The following is a 24942-nucleotide window of genomic DNA, read 5'->3' on the forward strand; positions in this document are numbered from 1 at the left end:
TGGTGAGCTTTGAGTAAGAGAGTGTCGGTTACTACCCAATAGTAAGTCCCGCCTACCCCTCACAACTCTTCGGACTCACTACTGCCCAGTTCTCTGTCTAACAGGTCCGGAAAATCCCCAAAACTTGGGTTTTATCCTAGAGATAGTTTGTGGAGAATTATCTGTTTAAACTGGGGTCGGAAAGGACTCGTCTAGCTCTGACTACCTTCGATCCAGAAGTTATGACCCTTTACAGTTGAGGAACAATCAGCTGAGTAGCCCTCACAGCTGCATAACCCCTACAACCACTCCTGTTAACGGTAGCTCCTCTCCTAAAATAACGGCACTTGTTAACGGCTAGATTAAGTTCAGTGACTTAGATTTAAGTCCCAGGGTCATTATTTTAACACTCACCAGAGGAAAACACAAAGCCACCCTATCTCTAGTATCATGTACGTTAACTTTACCATATTTAGGAGAACCAACAATAATTAAACACAATTAAACTCACTGTTCACAATTCTCATTGGAATTTCAGAATATAATTTTATTAAGCAAGCTTTAGCAGGGGCATATGACAAGCAGGTTAATTTCCCAAAGGTTATGAAATAGGTAAAAATATAATAAAATCAAATTAAAATCTATCATATCCTATCCTTATTCTTATCCCTAACCTGTGTCACTAGGTTCACTGAGCGAGGCTTTGGGGGAAGCAGGTCAACTCATACCCGATGGTTCTTGGTCTCGGCAGCTGTAATCTTTAGATGTCCTTGGTCAGAGTCCTTGTTCAGCCGGAGCAAAGTCCTCTTTTCTGAAGAGAAGCGGAGCAAAACTGTACGTTGTCCTTCTAACGTGCAGAATCTTTGTCATTAAATGACCTCCGTCTCTTCTCCAAGTCGGCTGCGACAGAGTTGAGAGCGTTGGGTAGAAGCAGAGGAGTTGGTCGGATCTGGAACCAGGGTCGGTGGCTGGTGGAACTCGTCCCTTCTCGGCGGCGTGAAGTCTTTGAGCTTCCCTTGGTCCCGGGGTGTAGTCCTCTGCTGGTCTTTAGCCTGCTTCCTCTTGTTGGCTCCTCTTCTGCGCCGCGGACGAATAACCCCTTTCCTCCCCTGTGCTCCAGTTTTTAAGCCTTCTCAACTCAGGGCGGTCTGCGGGGCAGGGCTGCGTTACTTTTAGAACCTTCCCACTGCGTCTCACTGTCTGTGGAAAGTGCCAACCTTCCCCAACTCTCTTATGACTCATTCATACCTCATTACCACTTTTACGGTACTTTCCTTGTTTTCCGTTGACCATCTGTTTCTGATTCTGCCGCGCCCTCGCCCCCGCTCAGTAATGACTCATTCCACACAGTTTCTCCTTCTAAGTCTCCCTTGTCTTACAACACATAATCAATGTTTTACTTTGTTGACATATTACTTCAGTATGTTTCTCCCTCACTCATTATCTTTAATCTTTAATAATCAATGATTAGTATACAACAATCAAGTTGTTCAAACCTCAATTTCCATAATGTATTATAACATTCAGCTGATTAAAAGTACAGAACATACATTTTTGATTATACATTACAGACATTCCTTCATTGGCATGTGTATTATCATTTTAAACCTGTTACAAACCATAATCATCATTAAATCATTATGCAAGGTTTACTGTTATTTCTCAGGCCTTTATTCCGTTTTCTGCGTGTACCTTGGACAGATCTCACATGCTTATACCAGGTTTCACGACAAGAGATAATAGCGGCTAGCAATAAAGCCGAGAGACTATTAGCCCGCTGCATTAGCCCGTTGATTAGCAACCGCAAGATGGACGCCGCTGCCCGCCACCCCCGTGGAAACTATGGGCTTGAAACGGATTATTCCAACCCGTTTATGACACTGGATATGTCTTCCGAGGATGCAGAGTGTGGAAAGGCTACCGAAGATGTGACAGTGGGGAAATGTGAACATTACAACCCTTTTCTGTGTGATGAAAGCTGTTTTAGCTCGAATGCTAAAGGAGGGGACATGTTTGCACCGTACCACGGCCCCGCGCAGCCACAGGTCAGCTCTACGAACCCATTCGTTGATACCGAATGTCAAGGTTATGCCCATGTGGGGAATGCAGGCGACGGCATGCATTACTACCCAGCCCCCACGTTTCAAATGAAAGATAATTATACCGACTCCAACCCGTTCGCTCCTGCTCATATAAGAAGCTTTGTACACAGCATGCCGGCCCCATTTAACCCGGTGACATTTCCCGCCGTGCAATGTACTTCTAAACTGGATGGAACTATAAGCTACAAGCAAACCCCTGCACGGCCCCAACCCCGATTAAAAGCAAATAAAACCCGTTTCATGTTGCAGCAGCAGCCCTTGTCCGACAGTGAGGAGGATGGAGATCCTAGAGAGAGGGTCCCCACTTTACGTCCGGGTCAATACGATGATACCACACCATGGAAAGAATTTCTGCACAGGTTTGAGAGCTGCACCGAAGCGAATTACTGGTCTGAAAAGACAATGACAGTACAGCTGAAATTCTGCCTGGTTGGCGCAGCAGGGGCCATTGTCCACAGAAACCCTCGCTCTTCCAAGTGGGACTACCGCCGTCTGGTGGACGAACTGGAAACTGCATACGGTCCATCCTCTGATCACGCCGCTGCTGTTGCAGTGGAACTGAGGCAGCGAGTACGACAACATGGAGAGGCCATGCATGTATTCAGAGATGATATTTATGGGAAAGTGGCGGTGGCTTATGGTGACAGAGCAGAAGTTGAACATGACTCTATTGCTGTCGAAGTTTTCACAAACGGTCTGGGTGATGCAGAAATAGTCCAGAAGCTATTAGAGCAACGACCAGCCACACTCGCCCGAGCATATGAAATAGCTCATGCTCATGAAACCACAAAAAGGGCTGCAGCTTATGTCACCAGTGCCATGCAGCCAGGAGCCCGCAGCATGGTTGAACGACGGCCCAGAGCTGCTGTGGTTAGAGCCCATGACAAACATGAAAGTGTTATCAAAACTACACCTGTAACAAGCTCTTCACCAAATTGGTTTGCCACACACACACCCTCAGCCTTTAATAACAGCAAAAATTCGACAAAAGGGAAAGTCCGCTGCCATAACTGTCAAGGTCATATTCAGAAGCAGTGCTCCTCTCCCCCACAAGAACATCAAAGCTTTGACATCTAGCAGCTCCTCCTGTGAAACCCAAGGACCCTCTGTTCTCCACCTGAAAGGCCAAAGCCAAGAAATGAGTATCCACATGCGAATCTATGAAGTGGAGGTGTGTGCTGTGTTGGACAGTGGGGCACGGAGAAATGTGCTGCCGTTGCGCTACTATGTGCTGCCGTTGCGCTACTATGATAGCATCCACCCTGACATGAGACCTCAGCTGCATCCATCAATTGTTGAGACTTTACTTGGGGTGGGGCCTGTAGATGTGCCAGTGCTGGGAGAGGCCAAGATACCTGTCGACATCAACAACTGTCAGGTGGATGTGGATTTCCTTGTAGCAGATATAGCAGGGTTGGAAGTGCTGCTGGGGAATCCCTTCCTCACACAAGCTAAAGCCCGCCTTGACTTCAGCAGACACCGCATCATCCTGTTTGGTGAAGAAGTGCCCTACTTCCAACCTGAATCTAACCTGAAGTCACATGCAGTGAAAATATCCAGAACTGTGGTGGTGGAACCAGGACAGGAGTATGTTGTGAGGGACAGCATGCATCTAAGTGGGACAGCCCACAGTGACATGATACTTAGCCCCACCAAAGGTTTTATTGAAAAACACAAAGTACTCCTCGCTAGAGTCTTAGTTAATCCCCAGACATCCAAAATGGTCCCCCTTCGCCTCTTTAATCCTGGCAATAAAGCTGTGACCATTAAAGACCATTAAAGCCATGTGTTCATGGCTGGTCTCCTTCAGCCAGCTGAAGCCATGCGGCCTCCCTGTGTCTCACCAGCCACAGACTTGGCGGTCAGCTCTCCTGTGGTTCCTCTGCACCTGGAGGAGCTCTATGCTCAGAACTCTAGAGACCTCAATGATGGCGAACGTCTCCAACTTAAACGTTTGCTTTCTACTTATGGACATGTGTTCTCTACTGGGGCTGCTGATCTGGGCCGGACCAACCTAGTCCAGCAGGATATTGTACTTTGTCCTGGTGCCCCAATCAAACAACCTCCAGGTAAAATGGCGAAGGAGAAGCAGCAATACGCCGACCGGCAGATACATGACAGCCTGCAGAACGGTCTAGCCCAAAGCAGCCACAGCAGCTGGGCCTCGCCCATAATTATGGTACGTAAGAAGGATGGGACATACCGGCTCTGCATTGATTACAGGGCTCTCAATGAGCGAACCATACCTGATGCGTATTCCCTGCCCCGCATCCAGGACACACTGGATACACTGTCTACTGCCAGATGGTTCAGCACGTTGGACCTTACCTCGGGATACTGGCAGGTGGAGCTGACGCCAAGACCATGCAAAGCAGCTGCATTCTGCGTCAGGACAGGTCTCTTCGAGTGGAATGTCATGCCGTTTGGATTATGTAACGCCCCGGCGACGTTCCAGCGATTGATGGACCGCGTCCTAGCTGGCATGCATGCATGCAGTGGGAGACCTGTCTGGTCTACCTGGACGACGACATCGTGCTGGCGAGGGATGTGTCAGAGATGCTGCAGCGGCTTGGCCAGGTGTTTTACAGACTCCAACAACCTAACCTGAAATTAAAACCTGCAAAATGCTGCCTTTTCCACCGTGAGGTGGCCTATCTAGGTCACATAGTGTCCGAACATGGTGTAGCTACGGACCCCAGCAAGGTCCAAAAAGTCCAAATGTGGCCCACACCATCGTCCATCCAGGAGGTCCGACGCTTCATCGGCTTGGCCTCATGTTATCGCAGGTTTGTAAAAGACTTTGCTTCTATTGCTGAACCCCTTCATAACCTAACCAAGAAAAATGCTCGTTTCCAGTGGCATGGCGAGCACTAGGCTGCTTTCGACGAGTTAAAGTGTCGCCTCATATCGGCCCCCATTCTCGGCTATCCCCTGGATTCCGATGAAATGATACTCGACACTGATGCAAGTGACACCGGCATCGGTGCTGTACTGTCGCAAATGCAGGAGGGTGTGGAACGAGTGTTGGCTTATGGCAGTCGCAAGTTGGCAAAGCCTGAACAAAACTACTGTACAACAAGACGTGAACTTCTGGCCATAGTGGACTTCACATCCCATTTTCGTCAGTATCTTCTCGGCCGGCCGTTCAAGGTGCTTACGGACCACAGCAGTCTGCGCTGGCTGACCAAAATGAGAGAGCCAGAAGGACAGTTAGCTCGATGGCTTGAGAAACTGGCTGAATATGACTTTGAGATTATCCACCGTCCGGGTCGACAGCACACCAATGCCGACAGCCTCTCCAGGAGACCCTGCCGCCAGTCCTGCCCATGTAAAGTGCAGGACCTCTCCACATCACCCAAAACCATTAACCACCAGGCTGTCCAGTGTGAGTTGAACTCTGACACCAGCTCCCTGTTGCTGAGTTCAGTGGGGGTGGAGGACCAACCATCCACCACAGAGGTTTGTCCAGTGGGGGTAAGTCAAAACACCCTTGCATCAGATACAGAGACTTTAGACCAAAACATTTCCACTGATACAGACGAAATGCATCACAATGTTCAAACTGATGGATGCACTGTGAAATTGACTGAGAAAATATATGTGGCTAAGACTCTTGACACGGCTTCTTTGTTTCATGGCTGGACCATGGGGGAGCTGAGCCAGGCCCAGGATGCTGATGTGGACATTGCACCCATACGCAGCTGGATGAAGGCCAGTAATAAACGTCCCCCATGGTCTGTTGTCCCGCCATGCAGCCCAGCCACTAAGACATACTGGACTCAATGGAAAAGACTCTACTTCAGAGATGGAGTTCTGGTCTGTCGGTTCTATTGCCTTGATGACACCCAATTCTACCCACAAATTGTGCTGCCACGTAAACTACAACTTGATGTGATGAGACAGATGCATGAGGGGCCAGTGGGTGGACATTTTGGTGTAGAGCGGACTCTGACCAGATTAAGAACCAGATACTACTGGTACCACATGAAGGAGGATGTTGCCCTTTGGTGTAAAACCTGTACCAGCTGTGCATCAAGGGCTCGACCCCAGAAGACACCGCAAGCTCCTATGGGAACAGTCCAGGTAGGAGCTCCTATGGAACGCATTGCACTGGACATTATGGGACCACTAAATGAGACTGAGCGTGGAAACCGCTATGTGCTTGTGATACAAGATTACTTCACAAAGTGGACTGAAGCATTTCCTATTCCAAACGAGCGAGCTGTGACCGTTGCCGGTATCGTTGCTAGTGAGTGGGTGTGCCGCTATGGAATCCCTCAAGTGCTACACAGTGACCAGGGACGCAATTTCGAGTCCGAGGTGTTTCAAGGGATGTGCAGTTTGTTTGGGATAGACAAGACTCACACAACACCATTCAGGCCGCAATCAGACGGTCAGGTTGAGCGTTTCAACGCCACCCTCCAAAAGATCCTGGCTACTACAGCAGCACGCTGTCATTGGGATTGGGACCTGATGATTCCTTATGCTGTTATGGCATACAGGTCAACCAAACATAGCTCTACAGGTTTCTCTCCGAACTTTATGATGTTGGGCCGAGAAGTAAGTGAACCAGTGGACCTTGTTGCAGGTTTGCCTCCTGATCCGGAACACCAACCCACTGCTCCAGATTATGTGCAGCAGATGCGGGAACGGTTGGAGCTGGCCCACCAAATCGCTAGAGAAGCCCTGGCAGACTCAGTCACACGTGCAAAGAGGCAGTACGACAAGAACTGCTGCCACACACAGTATAAAGTTGGAGACCCTGTGTGGTATCTCATTAAAGGGACACATCATGTCAAGAACAAAGTCAAAAAGTTCCTCCCATCATATGAAGGCCCATTCTTCGTCCTAGGTCAACTGGATGACCTAGTTTACCGGATACAAAAGAACCCAAGGTCCAAGGTGAAAGTCGTTCACCATGACCAGCTAAAGCACTACCGTAGCCGGGAGCCTCTGGACAACACATGGGTCCTGGACCATAGTCAACACTGGGAACCTACCGAGGTTCCACCACCAACCTTAGAGGAGGACTCTGCAGACTGTGACCTGAATCTGCAGGGTTTGTTCTCTGATGCAACCAGTGGGGGGCGCTGACTGTTCCCTGCCGTCTACCTCTACTGCAAAGGATCCCAATCCGGGTGTGTTTGTCCCATCCTCCCCTTCCCATGTCAGCCATGAGGATGGTGGGGGTAAGGTGGGATATTCACCTCCTCTGGGCCCACCGGTTTGACGATCTAGGCGCCGGCGTAGAGCACCAGACCGATACGGCACCTGGATAGTTCCAAGTAGGACCATGGACTCAGTTTAAGGTTCCAGCTGTTCCAGTGTCCTGCGGAGTCAGCTAAAACTGTTCAACAAGGCCATATATGTCTGTTTTCTTTATTACTGTTCAGTTGTTCAAACTGCAAAGAAAATTCAACTGAAAAGCAAATGGTTTATCTCGGAGAACATGTTTTTCATACCTGATGGATTTCAGTTAGTGTCCTGCCCGGTCGTCATAGATGCCACTGAGTAATTTCTTACGTCCTCTTGCATGTAAAGCTTAATTTTACACATGTAAGTACACCTTAAATGAGCTAATTATATCACTGGGATATGTGATTTGATGCTATACCTCACCTATATGTAAGGATGATTGACACAGTTATCTCTTGTTCGCTATAGGGATTGTGTATCAGTTTTATGCATTGTAAGGCTGGAGTGGAATTATTGCTTAATTGCCATCCAGAGTGGGGGTAGTGTTGCGGAAAGTGCCTCCGCTGTATGTGATGATTAGCTCAGTGAGTTGTGTGTATGCTGTGTGTGGGTGAATGAGATGTGTGGCAGTCGTCCTCCGGTCTAAAGAGGGTGCTGCGTACTAAGAAAACCCCCCATTCTTCAGGAGCGAGAGAGAGACGGTGTGTGTGGCGGAGTGAGTGTAGACGACGACCGGAGCAGCGGCTGTAAGAAAAGTCTCTGCAGCTTTCACTTGTTAGCTGGAGTTATTAAACAGTTAACCTCCAACCATCTCCGTGCCACCGCGTGGTTCATGTTCAAGGCGTGTGAGGGAGTTAACCCCGAAGTAGAGACTTCACTTCGGCCCTGGAGAAAGATCTCCCCTGTGTCTTCAGACCACGGTCAGCAGACTGAGCAGGAACGGTTAACACCAGTGTAATAAATAAATGTTTTATTCTTTCATTTTTTGTGTATTTTTAAATATCTCAATCTGAAGTATTAGTGTATTAATGTAGCTTATGTAATAAAATAAAAATAATTTACTCTGTTAGAATTATTTTCCCTCTTTGCTGTCAATAACAGAGTTGACATACTGTAATAAATATTTATTCTCTGGAAAAAAGTAAGAAAAATATGTAGTTTAATGTTTGACAATGGCTGATTTATAAATCAAAAGTAATTTCTCAATAACGTATAAAAATAAATACAAGAAAATTATTTGTTTCTTGTTTTGAAATGTTAAATGTACATTAAATTATGTAAATATATTCTTCAATAAAACACTGTAAAACTGTCTGTTCATCAATTTCAATATAAAAAATATCAGAATCATTTCTATCAAATAAAACATTGTTCTCTTTATTCAGAAATGCCCCAAAACAATTAAATAATCACATCAAAAGTTAGAACCTCTGTCTTTAGTAATTTCTTTGATTGCCAAATATATTAATGTGTGTGAGAAAATGTGTCAATGGCAGGTATTAACTTAAAATACTTTGTAGAACGGCACTTTATAAAGTTCGGTCTATTCACTTGCATTAGCTTACTGGCACATATTCCACATTCAATATGGCGGACGCTGTTACGTATCGCAGCAACGGGCCGGCCCGCTCCATGAGGCGTCTACGTATTAAAAGGGGCACATTTAAATTTTTTTTAAAAAGACATCACAAAGAGGGCAAATATTCTTTCTCCCTAGAACTAATAAACAACACTAATTACTCAAAGCTATGATTGCTTAAGTAAAAAATCAAGCTATGAAAGCTAACTGAGCTGCTAATGAAGGTTAGCTAGCTCATAACAATGCTGTAAAATAAGATTAATTGGTTGTTTTAAGACGCCAGCTGTGAGTTCTGCCCTCTTGGTCAGAAAGTCACAGATTGAGGAAAAAAGAGACAGTAGGGAAGTGATTAGGCAATTAATGAGCAATGAAACAAATGCAAGACTATTGAGAAACCTGATAGGCAAGATTGTTTTTTCTATTTTCTTTGGTTACTTATTTACTCAAATATCTATGTGCTATAAGCGCAGATGAAGCTAACATTTGATATCAAACCTGTTTGGAAAAAAAGGTTAATTCAGACACAAACTACAGTTAAACAGCATCACACATCAATGTAGGGTGTCAAATGCAGCAAATAATTCAAATGAGCAATTCAAGATTTTCTTTTTTAAAAAGCAAACATCACAAAACCTAATTCTGGTGGCTAAAGAAAATAACTGTTGTCCATTTGTATCCTTTTCAGAAAGACAGCATTTGAAATTCTGTCAAAGTCCACTGTAGAAGGAAAATAATGAAAGATTAATATCAAGATCGGTCAATTTCCTTAGATAATGCTGCACAAATAAAACATGAAAATGCACCTTTTCTAATTTACACCATATTGAGCCAGTAGATTCTTGTAGACGGTAGTTTGTCTATGAATTGACAAACTACTGTCTGTAAATTCATAGAGCTCAAGGATCTCTGGTGAGACCAGATAACCAGGTGTGTCCATAGTAACCTTTAAACCTCACCTAAAAATAACTTTCCATAGCTGCCACCACATCAAAAATCTACTCTTAGCGTTTTAATTTTACTAATCAACACTACTTCCTTTATGACAGATTTTGGATATTTACATTAGTATTTAAAGCAGGGTATTACTCAGCTCCAGCAGCAGCAATTACACACCTGGTGGAACTGCTAGTCTGCTCAGCTCATTATACAAAGTATTTCCCTGTCTAATGTTCCTAAGAGCAGTTTGTGATTGCATAGTGACAAGCATTGTGATGACTGACTGAAGGCAGAATGTTTGAAAGAGAAAGAGCTTCTTAAAGAGATAGAGACATCAAATAACGTGATTTTTTTTTATGTTAATGTTTGTGTATATAATTTTAAAAAACAACTGAAGGTAACAGTTGATTGTGCTATAAAATGTCACCAAGTCTCTGGAAAATACATAATACCACCCTTTTAAATAAAATACATATTACATTTTAGGATAGCTAAGTTAGGTTGAACAAACTAATTTGGAACTTGGTGCTTGAAAAACAAAGCCTGACCTCTTTCTTTGAGTTCAATTTGCTGTGCTGCCAGCCTTGACTGGCACCTGATCCTGTTCACTGGACCGCCTCAGGACATATATCCTTTCAAGTCTTGCATCTTGGTACGACCTCTAAGGTTGCAAAGACGATCACAGCTGTTATGGTGTAGATGTAGACTGAAGCTGATCACAAACTAAGATTATATACATGACGTGGGAGCAATAAAAGAAATAAGCTTCCTTTAGTAGCTTATTGGAAATAAGCTCCTAAAGGGAGAAATGCTGAAATCCAGCATAAATACTGACTTCCCTAACAGATTATGAGAAAAGCCACTTCCTTCTAGCTTACACTTGAAGAAGCATCTTTTTCAGTCCCGAAGCTCTTCAAATATTTGGAATTGTTGTTTTAGATTAAAAAAAAATCACATATAAAATGATCAAACTGATTAATTAAGGATTTAAGTTTATAGACAGAATCTACAGCTAAATTTAAGCTAAAATTATAGCAAACCGTTCCTGTTATGGGTAAGTGCACCCTATTTATTTTCAAACAAACTATTAATCTGAAGAATATAGAGAAAACAAAAACATGATCTTGATGAAAAAATAATCTCATGAGTGGTCAAACATCAAAAGTGAATCCATTAGCATTTGGTGTACTAGTCCATACATTGCTGTTGAAGATTATTGGCCAAGGTTACAAACAGGGGTGAAAGTAGGTGGGTACGTTTGATCTCGGCATTAGGTGACAAACTGAATGCCACCAGGACGCTGAGACCAGCACGTCCTCCTCTGACTCCTTATCAAAACGTTCGTTATTAAAGAACAACAAAAAATAAGTAATAAAAACAAAACGTTATGATTTTTCAGCAAAACCCAACAACAATAATAATCTCAGTGATTATTGTTTCAACAAAGTGTTGCGCAATTCTGTGCGTTTCGGTCCCATTATTAAAATAACTAGCAGAGCAGGAGTTTAAAATTAACTAATCAACCACCGCTGTGTTCGGATGAGCGCTTATTAATGATCGCAAAATAAATATCAAGACTGAAAGCCTAATACCGTAACGGACTGGATGTTATGTTTTTAATGTAGTCCCTGCTCGGCTCGTGGCAGTTGCCATGGCAACGGGTGTGCTTCACCCCTGGTGGAAGGGTTATTTTACCTTGCGCCTATTGCAAGCCGTTTTAACATAAATTCGGTTTTACCGCCCTTACATTCCAGATATCTCAAATTGTTTTATGACTAGACGTTTTAGCGATTTAAGATATCTCTAATTATATTTCGACTAGACAAAATTATGTCAGATTTACCATTGACTTGTATGGGGATTTCAATTCAAGATATCTAAAATGAATTACTGGCTATCTGAAATACACATTTCGGATATCTACAATTAAATTACGACTAGTCATAAAGTAAATTCAAGATATCTTGACTAGTCATAATTCTAATTAAAGATATCGCGAATTACTCCATAATTCAAGATATCTTAAATGTATTTTTGGATAGGAGAAATGTAATTTTGACTAGTGAAAACTAAATTATAGATGTCTTAAAAGCAAATAATGACTAGACAAAACTAAATTAAAGATATCTTGAATTGTAATTTTGACTAGTCAAAATTCCTTTTAAGATATCTTTAAACGAATTAGAGATATCTTAAATTATTCAGCTTTTCCATTTAAGATATCTTAAATTGGCATTCTGACTAGTCAGAATGACATTATTGATATCTTGAATTAGTATTCTGTCTAATCAAAATGTCATAAATTTACGTAGCATTTTGGCGGACAGTGTGTAAGACATTCTAACTTTAGGCTACTTGATTGTGCTATTCAGTGGTCAGCAATGTCAGATCAGTCCAGCTCAAATACTCGTGTTTTTAACACAATATTCAGCGCTGCAGCTCATGCTCGACATGAATTAAGAAATACAGATAATTTATTCTCTGCAACAAGAAGACTTTTTCGACATCAAGTGCAGCGAAGTCAAGTTAAGTGGATGTTCAGATGTCGGTTCATATAACTGTAGCTTTCCAGGTAGACTACGTTAGCTTCATGCTAGTGGAATAAAGAAATATTAATTAGGAAACTATAAGTAGCCAATTTAGTTGGCACTGGAGTTGTCTCCCGCCTTATAAAATATGACTTAGAATATCACTTAGCATCTGGTGCATCTATGTTGTGATTCTGTTGTGTTCATTGCAGGCTCAGCTGGGAGGCGGCCAAGCCCTGTGTGGAAGACAAATATTTTCTTGCCTTCTGGTCCTAATATTGACATTCTCCCTTCTTCCTCGGATGTACAAAGACTGAAGAACCATGGATTAGGTGGGCATGTTTTTTAAAAAAAAGAGATTATTTCATATACCCGCATAATGTGACAGAAGGAGGCACTTTTGCTTTTAACATCTCCATTTGGGTTTTAATTCACCACTTCATGATAATTTTACTCTTTCACCAGAAGTCATCTGGTAGGCTGATGAGTTCAAACTTAAATTGCTTTGTCACCATTGATTATTCAGGCAACCCTGTGCATGAGGGGACAGGAACCAGGAGCTCCAAAATTAACCTGAATTGGAGCTTGTCTGAACTGAATAACTTTGTGTGTCAAAGTTACCCACACATCAGCCTAAATCTGGTTGGCTTTGAGTTGGCAAGAGCTGGAAAAGGACGAAAGGTAAAAAAAATTACAAGTGAATTCTGTGAGGGAGCTGAAGGAAAAGGTTGGCAAAAGCAGACTTTACATTCTACCAAGAGCAGATGTGTCACAGGTATGGTTATTTTGTACACAAAAGTTATTTTTTGTAGTATGGTATATCCAGAGTAATGTGTTCCACCATAATTTGAAATGTCTTGGCCATCTCTAGGAAACCTACTCAACCTCAGCAATGTCCAGGAGTTTGTTTCCAGAACCCTCAACTGCACCAGAAGTACAGGATATCTCTCCAGAGGCTGAGAGCACCAACAGCCAACATTTAGGGGTAGAACAGGTCGACCATTTGAAGAAAAATATATGCATTTTAGTTTTATATCTTATTTCTGATGTTGACTTTAACAAGCTCTGTACTGTATTCACAATAGACACTTCTAGATTGGCGATCTCTGTGGTCCCAGCAAGACAAGAGTATGATGAACCTTTGTTAGCAGACCAAGAAAATGTGACTTAACATTTTTGTTATCGTCATTTGTTGTTGTTGTTGTTGTTGCTCACATCTTTTTTTCTACCAGGAAAGGAGAAGACAGTGTTACAAGGCCTGGGAGGAAAGACGCGTAAAAGTAAGAACTATTACGTTGTTAGGATGATAGTGGTTTATGGATTACCTACAGGTTTTAGTGTTTATGTTTTAGGCAATTGAAGTACGCCAGGAACGACTGGCAGAATATAAAGAACCGTCAAGTGGACTGCTGTTGAAGTTCAAATATCCGAATGGATTTATCAGAAAGAGAACTTTCAATTTGTCTGACCCAATTCAGGTAATGTGTTCATTCAGAGCATGTATATTATTTATTTTCAAGTGACTGAAATTGCACTACCCTTTTTTTAAAGGTCTTGTTTGACTTTGTCGGACAAGATAAAATGGCAAGTGAAATATTCAGTGTTCAACAAGCAACATCATCCACACCAATTGAGAGTACCTCGTCAGGCTCACTTATGGTTAACAACATAACAACATCTGCCACTCTGTACGTGCTTTGGATTTCAACTCTAGATATTCAGGTAAAGTAATTAAGTCCAAATCCCATACAATGTCTCAGTATTTTTTTTTTCCCCAAAATGTTTCAAAAGGCCACAACTAGACTTTTGACTGGATCCCAGAAACGAGAGCATGTAACACCAGTATCAACTTCTCTGCATTGACTACCAGTTTGTTATCAGATTGATTTGTTTTTTTAAAACTTTACATGTCGTAGCCCCAGGTTTTTTTCAAGACCTTCACAACCATTCCACTTCTAGAACACTTATGTCAAATAATAAATTACTCTTACATATTCCTGGGACCAGACTGAGTGGCGGCGAATAGGAGCAGTATTCGCTGTCACTGCTCCTAATCTTTGGAGCATTAGATTTGTCTGTATTCTGGAACACTTCATATTGCTCATTAAAACTCATTTTTATTCTTTGACTTTTTGTAAGGCCTGACATTGTAATTTACTTGTCTGTTTTAATTTGTGTTTTTGTCTGTGCTTCATGAAAACTGTATAGACCTTTGGTGCAATTAATATCTGTTTTTAAAGTGCTTCATAAATAAAATTGACATTGACATGATTAGATTTTTGTTTCATTTTGCTTAGGAAAGGTGTCCAGTTCAGGCGAATGGAGTGCTGGACCAGTGACTGTCCTCTGTCCTAAGCCTACAGACATTGCTTTCTGACCAAGCACTGACATCTTTGTCAGCCCAGTACCACTGGCCCCAATATCTTCTAAAGTGCTGTCGACCATGCCCAATTCCTCAGAAACATCAGCTTCGTTCTCCTCCCGGGCACCTGTGTCCCAGCCCTCCACTCAAGTACAACCAATTTTGCCGTCTTCTGAAGTTTCCTTGGTTGCAGCCTCAAGGCAGCCCCTCTCCTCCCACTCTAACCTAACTCCACATGTGATAACCATTGAGGAACAGGCACCAGCTTCTCCATTTACTGAGCAACCTATATTATACTGGAAGACCAAGAAGAGCCACCTGAGTCTCCACAACATCCACCAGAGTTGCCTTTGGATGAGTGAGTCAAAATTGCATATTCTGGCTGTCTTATGTAATTAGTTTTGACAGTTTCAAACCATTGTTTACTCCAACAATGCACAATAAAATAGATTTTCTTTTTGCAGGACAGATCTTCAGACCATATTAACAAAACTATACAGCAAGGTTGATATGACTTTCTGTCCTACAAGCAACCAAATAAATGTGTGCAGGGACAGGATTTTAGAATGTAGCCTGCATGCCTTCAGAAGACGCCGTTTTGATCCAGCAGCAAAACTGGATGTTAGTTTTGTGGATGAGGAGGGCAGCGCTGAAGGGGCAGTTGATGAAGGTGGTCCCACACGAGAATATCTAAGACTGTTAATGAGGGCAATTCATCAATCTAATGTCTTTGAGGGGCACGAGAATGACCGCCATCTAGCTTTGGACACTAGTGGTCAGTATTATTATTTATTTATTTTTCCCAATTCTTAAGGATGGAAACTGCCAAGTAACTTTTTTTTTTCTTTAGCGTAGGAGTCAAAAATGTACAACTGTATTGGAAAAATGATATCGGTCTGTTTGGTGCATGGAGGCATTGGACCACATTTCTTCTCTCAAAGGCTGTATAACCACATTTGTGGCACATTGTCTCAACCTACCCTGGTTGAGGAAGTTGTTAACCATTCATTCAGAGAGCAGTTGATCAAGGTTAGTCACAATTTTAAGCATTTTGAATATTGATCATAAGCTTAAATTCAGTTTCACATAAATTTTTCTTTTTAGATTCAGGATGCAAACACAGTTGTGGAGTCAAACGAAGCCATTATGCAGGCAGCAGATACTCTGAGCATTATTGGAGCATTAAGGTGTGTAACTACTCTGGAAGAGAGGGACTCCCTTGTGCAATCTGCTGCAGACTTCTTTGTAAATGGCCGAGTGTGCACTGCATTGCAACAGTAAGCAAGATCCTAACTTTTTCTATTAGAAATCTTGTATTCTAAAGTATGGCCATATTCTCATTTCTTAAAGGTTTGTGGAAGATTTGAAGACTCTCAATGTGCTAGATGAGATTCAGAAAAACCCTGCAGTCTTTCAAGAATTGTTTGTCTGTGAGGAGAAACCACTCTCGGCACGGGACCTATGCACACTTTTCCAAGTGTGTTTTTCTGTGCAAGGCAGCAATAAAAGGAGGATAGAAAATCAAACCATATGCTACTGGAGAGACTGGTTGGTGGATATTGAAGGTACATTTATTGTGATACTTTAAGCAGAACCAGTATCAATTAGATTTTGTGACCCAATTTAAACAATCATAGTTTGAGTATAGAAGCAGGTTTTTTAAATGACTGACAAGACCAGAAACAGTTCAATTGCTAGAAATGTCTCTTTCCTGGAAAGTCATTTTCTTAAGCTGCCATAGAAATAGTCTTTTATCAGTGAATATATAATATATAATGATCATGCTTAGTCATGGTTTGTCTTCAAAATGTTTTGATTTATATTTACTAACAAGAAATGCATTGTTATCGCCAATATAACAAGATTGAGAAAGAACATGGACAGACATTTAACACATTTTCTTCCATGTCTTTAAAAGTACAAACTGGATACTTTATATCAAAGGTCATAATTTCAACATTTTGTCTTTCAGAAGGAGAATGCAGTCCCGTTACCCTTGAAATGATACTGGAGTTCGCTTCCGGAGCATCCACAGTGCTTCCACTGGGCTTTCCCCATCGTCCACAAATTGAATTTCTCCATGAGGCTAACAAAGTCTTCCCAGAAGCAAATACTTGCCTACTCCGCCTTCCTGTACACTCAGACTATGAGTCTTTCACAAACTACATGAAAGAGGGGGTGCTGCAGTCACCTACCTTTGGTGTTGCATAATCAACTAATAAGTGTAAAAAGCAGTTCTTTTAAAAAAAGAGTTGGAATGTTTTGAAAAGTTAAGTGTTTTAAAGTAAGTTATAGTAAAAGTAATGTAATGGCCAAACTTGGAAAATATTGAAATGTAGATACAGTATTTGCATTTTTTTTTTATTTTTTGCAAATAGATGTCTCTTTTAGCCACTTTTTGGTTACACAAATTTAAAGCTGTATGTTTGAGCCACACTGCAAAAACAAAGGGTCTTATCAAGTATTTTTGGACTATTTTCTAGTGCAAATATCTTAGTACACTTAAGATAAAACTAACTTACATCTAACTTTTCATCAAGATATGAGCTTTTTTTAAGTCAATAATTTAGTATTGATGAAAAAGTAGTACTTACATTGGCATATTAATTTCACTTCTAACTGGACATCTTTCCCTTGCTATAAGTGAAATAATCTGCCAATGTAATTAGTCCTTTTTCGTCAATATTAAGGAAAAAGTGACTTATAACAAGCTCATATATTGATGAAAAGTTACTTATATCTTACCTGTGTCTTACTTGAAGTGTAGAAATATTTTTGCACTGGAAAATCTTTGGTAAGATTTATTTATTTATTTAGAGAAATTTAACTGGGGCCTGCCAAAGTGTGCCCGTTGGATTTTTAATAAAGCGTTCTGATGCTAAAAGTTAGCAATAATGCTAAAGAAAGCTGCAATGAAGTCAATATATTTTTGTGATTTTATGATGTAAATCTCTTTGAACTGCATTGTTGCTGAAACATGCTGCACAAATAAATTTGATTGTCTGAAATGGAGCCAGAAAGAGGAAAATCTCTGATATCTGGGAATACTTTGAGATGATTGCTCACAATAAAATTCTTCTTAGATAATTAACTCTCCATTTCCCAATCTATTACCTTCTGCAAAGTTCAACTATTATTTGTATTGGCAAAGATATATCAGTCTTGCACAGCAAAAACAGATTTAGTGCTGTTGCAGAACTAAAATTCAACATGTAGCCAAATATAAGAGATGAGCCAACTAGAAATCCAAGAAAAAGCGAATGCCACAACAGGCACTGCACTCCCAAGACACAATGTCTTTATGACATAAAAGAAACCCCAACACAACCACTGACGTTCAACATATACCAGGATTAGATTGGCTACAAATCATTTTAATAATTGAAACATATGACAATTAAATATGGTTTCATTGATTCTCCTGTTACTAAACATGAGTTTGATGAAAACTTTGTGACAATATTGCATTTAGTAATCTTTGGAAGTATGATCCAACTGAGTGACAAGGCTGTTAGTTTCACCAGCAGATGTCACTAGTGAGTCATAAATGAAGCATTGAGTAATGAACCTTTTTGCAAAGCAAAGGGTTGGAAAGCTTTATTGCTTCATCAGGCTTCATTTGCCCATCACTAACCATTGGTGACGTGAGGATGAAACCCAGGCAGACCCAGAATGTAGATGAAATTGATGAATCTTTAATGATAATGCCAGGTAGCATACTCGAAAAACTCAGGCAGCACAAGGAAACTGACAGATGACATAAGATGAGGACCCGACAAAGACAACAGGTGACATAAATACACAGGAGAGTAATCACAGGAACTAGACACACCTGGGAACAATCAAGACCAGACGGCACAGAGACTCTCAGAAACAGAGCAAAATAAACACAGAAACTCAAATCACTACATTTATAGAGTATATACACTTCTGCTTTCAACTGTATTTACCCACGCAATTGTTTAGAGTTGCATGGGCCATGATCAGATCCCAGATATCATTAATACACTTTTTATTTACAGTGCAAATAAAAAAACGTGAAGCTATAGTGCTTCACTTTTTCCACAGTTTGTTGCAATAAACCCACATTAGAAACTGTGTCAAATTAATTCCTCTCTTGAACTTACAATGGGACATGTTATGGATTACATTCAACAATTTCTTTCTTCTTAGCACTTTTTCATAAGACCATGGCTGTATGCAATTCCTCTAGAGCAGGGATCGGCAACCCACGGCTCCCGAGCCGCATGCGACTCATGGGGCTGCCCTAGTGGCTCTCTGGACCTTTTCCAAAAATGTTTGAAAATGGAAAAAGGTGGGGTGTGGGAAATTTATATTTTTGTTTTAATATGATTTCTGTAGGAGGACAAATATGACACAGCCATTCTTAATGTTTTCCAATGCTATAAAAATGTGTAGAATAAATATAAAATTTCAACATTTCCATCAACAAAGATTTGCGTCATAGCCTGTGACACATTTCTTTCTGCTGGGCGGGGTGCGAGACAGCGGGCTGTTGTAAACAATCCGACGGGTGTGTGGTGGGCCATGGACAGCAAAGGGTAAAAGAGAAAAATAGCCGAGGAGAGATTCTACAATTCTTGGACCAAATCATTTGCATTCATTGCTAATGCGGAAGGATTACCTGAATGTTTGCTCTGTAGCGAGAAGTTGTCAAATAACAAAAAGAGTACTGTACTTTCTGGACTAGAGTGCACCTTACTGTAAGCCGCACCTACAAAAATGAAAACGTACATATTTAAGCCGAGCCGGGCTAAAAGCTGCATGGTTCAAAGAGTCGGGGAAAAGTAGTCCGAAAAATACGGAAAGACATTTCCAGGGAAGATATACTAAGTTAGCTGCTGCATCAAGATTAAAGTTGCATCTTACATGCCCGATGTTGAGAAGCTGTCCAGTGATGTCCGTAAACAGAAGTCACATTAAACAGGTAAGAACACAATCCTGCCATATAGGCACATATATTTAGTAACAAAGTGGTTGTTATTATAAATTGATTAATGATTTTTGTCAGTATAGCCTATATGTAGAATGACACTTAGCGATATTATTGTATTTTGTTGCTCAGGTCCGAGGATGGTTGCGTGTCAGTGGTAAAACATAGCAGCAAAGGATGCTGCTATGTTTTACCATTGCACTGACTTGCTTGGCATTTGCACAGAAATCAAACTTAAAGTGCATTATTTAAATTTTATATACTTTACCTTTTCAAAACGCTACTGCTTTATTTTAAAACTCCAAGTTGCATTATTGCATTCCGTTTGTTGCCCGGATAAGCGGCACATTATGCATGTTCCGTTTTGTTTTTTCGTACGTTTTTTTCCCGATCACACACTTTACGGTGATTATTTACAAAGAGCAGATTTTCCGACTTCCAAAAGAGAAAAAAATGACCCTTTCCCCGTCGATCTTCATAATAAAAATGTATATTGTACAACAGAGTAGTCACGTGGTGCGTCATTCATTCCAGGACGCACTGCAGGGAAAATAAACATTTAATCATGAATGCTAATTATGTGTAGACTTAGTCATTTTGATAATAGGCTAATAAAGCCACTTAAAGCCTGGTTTGCCTCCATTATAAGCCCTATATAAGGTTTTTAATTTTTTGCTGCTCCAGACAGATTTGTTTTTTGGTCCCATATGGCTCTTTCAACATTTTGGGTTGCCGACCCCTGCTCTAGAGAAACCACAGGCTGAAAAACGCTTGCAAGGTACTATCGGAAACTGAGGTTATATACTTGAGGTAATTTTTTTTAAATGTCGGTCATTTGACAGGTTATAATTAACACAAAAAGCTCATCACAGAGGCAACTAAAATTAATCAATAAAAGAATCCTTTCTGAATATCATCTCATGGATACTGTTAGGAAAATAAATTTAAAATATGCTAGTTTTTTTTATTTTAGCAACAGTTAACCTTGGTGCATGTGAAATATTGGATAGAGCATGAGTATTTTGAGTAGATTTTAATTTGGATAATGATTCAATTTAAATAACAACTGATTTTCTTAACTGACATAAAATCACTAACAGGGTTTTGAAAAAGGCCTTCAGAAGAGAATGTCTTCCCCTAATAGAGGAAACAGATGTGCTGTGCTAGGCAGTTCACAAAAACAAAAGTAATGGGGAAAAAACAGGATGGGAGAGATAACTTATGTCTGTTTACTACTAGGTCAAATTCTTTGGTGTTTTCTATGAAGTCAGAAGAACGCTAAAATCTTGAGAAAACAAAACTAGTATTTGGGAATCGCTCAGGCAGGAAAACGAGTAAGGTCTAGGTGAAAAATAAATCTCTTTCTGGTAATTAGGGTCTTTGTGCAAATGTTTAAGGCGGAACTGGGAGAGATTCCAGATGTAACTGGTATGAGAACATCCTGTCTTGAGAGTGACCTTTGCTCTCTCTTTCTATTTATCTTTGGTTTTGAATAGGTTTCCAATCCTATCCAAGTAATGTGAAACTGCTTAGAGGTTTAGAAAGAGAGGACACACCTTCAATGCATATATTAAAATTAGGAATACACCTCTTAATAAAAACCTCCACTTCACAGAAGCAAATTGAATTGCTTTGTTTGCAGCCACGAGCAGTTCCCAAAGGCACCTTTGCTTTTTCTCTTATTTTTGTATTTTGTTCATTTTTTTCTACTTTTCTCAGGTAATTAATGTCTGTTTTATGGTTTGGACTTCTTGATGGTTTGGGTGTGATGCTGATCTGTTTTTCTATGCATTTAATTGTCTGAAAAAATCCCTAGATATGTCTGAAGTTGAATGGCGACTGGTTGTTCTCTGTGTGGATTCCACTGTTGTACATGCAGAACTCTGAATTCGGGAAAATAACGAGCAAAGAAGTTTAACATTTTATTCCTCTAATTCAACAACACTAAACTAAATGCGTCTTTCTGACTGGGAGCTGACAGCGTGTATGGACCGGACGCTTTGGAGCGTTGGGAAGCCCATTCAAAAACTTTGGTAGAAATGGCATGTTTAATTTCAGTCTCCATTACATACAGAACAGAGAAAACTAAAGAGATTGTAATGTTGAATCCATTTATAGTCTAAACAGAGGAGCCGACACAGGGCCGTGCAGAGACCACTAAAGGGGCAGGTGCTCAAAAAAAAAAGGGCACATCCAACTGCATTTTAGGACAGAATATTTACAAAGCCACACAGCTTCCAGAGTTTAATAAACAATGATAAATTACAAAATTGTGAACTATACAATCAAAGCTAAGGAAAATCTCTATATAGAGCATACAGCTATGCATATGTAAGAGATTTTATTAGTAATTTCTTTCTGCAGGTCTATTTTGTTATAGGAAAGTATTGCAATATTCAAACCCGCAATTGAGTAAGATATGTAAATCACAGACCACCAGACATATTTTGTCTACAGAATTACACTATTAAAAATTTAAACAAGGGCACAATGCAACCCTTTAGTGTGTACTGTAATCTATAAAAAAGAGCTGCCTGTTTGCTACACTTGCAGTGGAGATGAAGATGGTCCATTCAGGAAAGCAGGGCTGCATCAAACTTTAATGTGGAATTGCAGAAAAAAGAAAAAAAAAACTAAAGCAAAAATGTAATTGTTAATGCATTTTAACAATTGCATTAACAATTACATGAGAAAAGCCTACTGAGTTTTGCTTAAAAAAAACTTGTTTTAAAAATAAAATCACATTTTTGTCTCATGAATTGAAAAAAATATTTGCAAAACAAACTTATTTGTGCATGTCAGAAATCTTTTCTTGATATTCTAAGTTTTTGTTTGTGTAGCAACCCACTGCTCTGTCCGCTGTTAACTGGGATGAGAACTTAAACTCACTAGTAGGGTGGCTATTTGTGTTCGTTAAGTTCTGGTAGATACCACACAGATTTACCTATGTTGAGTAAATCCTTACTTGTCCCAATGAACATACACTCATTTAAAGTAACATAATTAACTCCAGCCAACCAGTTAACTGGATATTTTCTTTTAATAAGAACTTGGAAAAATAACCAGTTTTTCTGAGAAAACCCTTCTTTTGAATTGTTGTTTCATTGAAACCAGAATTCAACTTTTGTCACTAAAAGAACTCTATACAAATACCTAAAATTTACAGTTTCAAACACAATATTACACATGGGCCCATACTCACTCACTCACTCGCACACGCACGCATACACCCCTACACACACACACACACACACACACACGCACACACACACCCCCACACACACACACACACACACACACACACACACACACTGTCCGGTACTGGTTCAAGTTTTTGTTGCAGATCTGATGGAGCTATGGTGTGACGTCGTTGCGACAATCCTCTTCTCCCATTTAACCAATAAAACTGACTCAGACCTGCTCGCTCAGCCGACGTCCTCTCCGTCAAGGTTGCTTTGCGAGTCCAATTTCTGTTAGAACTCCGCCACACAAGTTGCAGCACTCCTCCTCAATCATGCTAAAGCTAGCGTCGCCATGTTTACACATTCCTCTAGCCACCTCGGATCAGCCGCAGTTCTCCTCCGCAGTTCTTCACTCAACCACACTTCTGCAGGTTTCCTCTACACCAGTGGTCCCCAAACTTTTTCCTGTGAGGGCCACACAACTTTTCCCTTCTCTGGTTGGGGGCCGGAGTCAGTTTGTAACAGAAAAAATGTGACGATCGCAGGAGTGCCTAAATATAAAAATATATTGTTTTCCAGAAAGCACAATCAAATAACCCTATCTGGGTTCTTCACAGAAAAAAATCCAGGAAGGATTATAGTCCGTATTTTCCGAACTATGAGCCACACCGGACTATAAGCCACAACCCCAAAGTTTTTTTTTTTTTTTAAACCAGTAAACATATACTTATAAGCCACAGATATCTCTGCTGGTTTTCCACAACGATGCAGCAGAGGGGGGCGGACACCCACAATTTGAGTCATAACAGGTCAATTGAATATCACATTTATTATGGTTGAAAAAGAAAAAGTTGCCAAGATTAGATTTAACTGAACTGATTACGGTAGTTTCCGAACGATAACTGTAACAGTAAAAGTTCTGATCCTTCGTGTTGCTACTAGCATGTGCTAAATCAGTGGTCCCCAACCTTTTTATTACCGCGGACCGGTCAAGACTTGGACATTTTGTTGCGGCCCGGGAGAGGGGGAGGGGGAATGAACAGTCAGATTAAGCTTCTGCATGTTGGTGTTCCCACTAAATACTGAATATACCCTATTTGGGTTGTCTTGGCCCTTTTATCGCAGCCTGTGAGTTTTTCCCTGACTGGGAACAAGAATACAACCTGCTGAATGTGACAGGGAGCCAATCAGAAAGCGCGGTGACGTAAGAACAGAGGGGAACCCAAACAGCTGACATATCGCGCTACTGAGAGTCCGGTGGATATCGGAGATGTTATGTGGAAATGTTTATTATTAAATCTAAAGGTCATTATTATGTTTATTCAGTTAAAAATTTTAACTATGAAAAATCATTCACCTCCAAATCATAGTGCAGCAAATAGAGCGGCTGCTCCCGTCGCCTTGTATCCACCGCCTTTTCTTTTAATTACATCTTTTATCTCTTAAAATGACTCCACAAACTATCACTATTGCTTATACATCATCATCCGTGTTTGGTTATTCTAAATTCCTGCTATGTTGGGGGTTTTACTGGATTATCCTCTGGAATCGGTATGTTTGTGACTGGAATCGGTTTGTGTTGCTCCTCCTGCCTTGGACACACGAACCGATCGAACCTGTTGGACTTTTATCAGCTCTGTGGTCACAGAGGTTTGGTGAATTGGCCGAAGCTCTACTCCTCTCCTCTTGACCGCAGCCCAAACGCTCTGACTCTGGTCGCTATGGTAACGTTTACATATCCCTTCAAAATAAGATACAGAAGCGCCACAAAAACGAACATTTTACTTTTGTGAAAATTTTAACTCACGATACTGACTAACGGAGCCCTGAGCTTGTTTCTCTGCAACCAGACGGTCCCATCTGGGAGTGATGAGAGACAATAACACCCGAAGTGTTGCTTATATCCACAGCCTGCTTGGTCTCTACGTGGTGAAGCAGCTTGAAGCTTGAAGCTTCATTGTCTCATTAGCAGCCGGTCGCCGCATGTTACGCAGAGCGGCTTGTAACGTGGGACTCACCTACCGGTCCGGGATAAATCCATTCTCCTGTCTCTACTCTGGGCCTTTGCAAAGAAACTTTCCAAAGACATCTGATCTGTTTCTTACTCATTTTGCTGCACAAGTA

At 41.0% G+C, this 24942-nt stretch overlaps 1 long non-coding RNA gene and 1 other non-coding gene across 3 annotated transcripts; both read left to right on the forward strand.

The window, feature by feature from the left end:
* Positions 1–11843: 11843 nt before the first annotated feature.
* Positions 11844–13593, forward strand: LOC145554738 (uncharacterized). Its single transcript, XR_014090728.1, has 3 exons — positions 11844–12652; positions 12847–13095; positions 13192–13593. It is a non-coding gene; the product is annotated as an uncharacterized LOC145554738 (long non-coding RNA).
* A 40-nt stretch (positions 13594–13633) lies between these two features.
* On the forward strand, positions 13634–18862 carry LOC103474119 (uncharacterized). Of its 2 annotated transcripts, none has more exons than XR_014090726.1 (7): positions 13634–13798; positions 13872–14042; positions 14618–15040; positions 15147–15457; positions 15533–15711; positions 15787–16247; positions 16655–18862. It is a non-coding gene; the product is annotated as an uncharacterized LOC103474119 (transcript). The 2 variants fall into 2 exon arrangements; XR_014090727.1 differs by having other exon boundaries at positions 15538–15711.
* Positions 18863–24942: the final 6080 nt, after the last annotated feature.

Source organism: Poecilia reticulata, chromosome 13 (genome assembly GCF_904066995.2).
Source record: "Poecilia reticulata chromosome 13, P_reticulata-male-v2, whole genome shotgun sequence".
In the NCBI taxonomy this organism is placed as follows: Eukaryota; Metazoa; Chordata; class Actinopteri; order Cyprinodontiformes; family Poeciliidae; genus Poecilia; species Poecilia reticulata.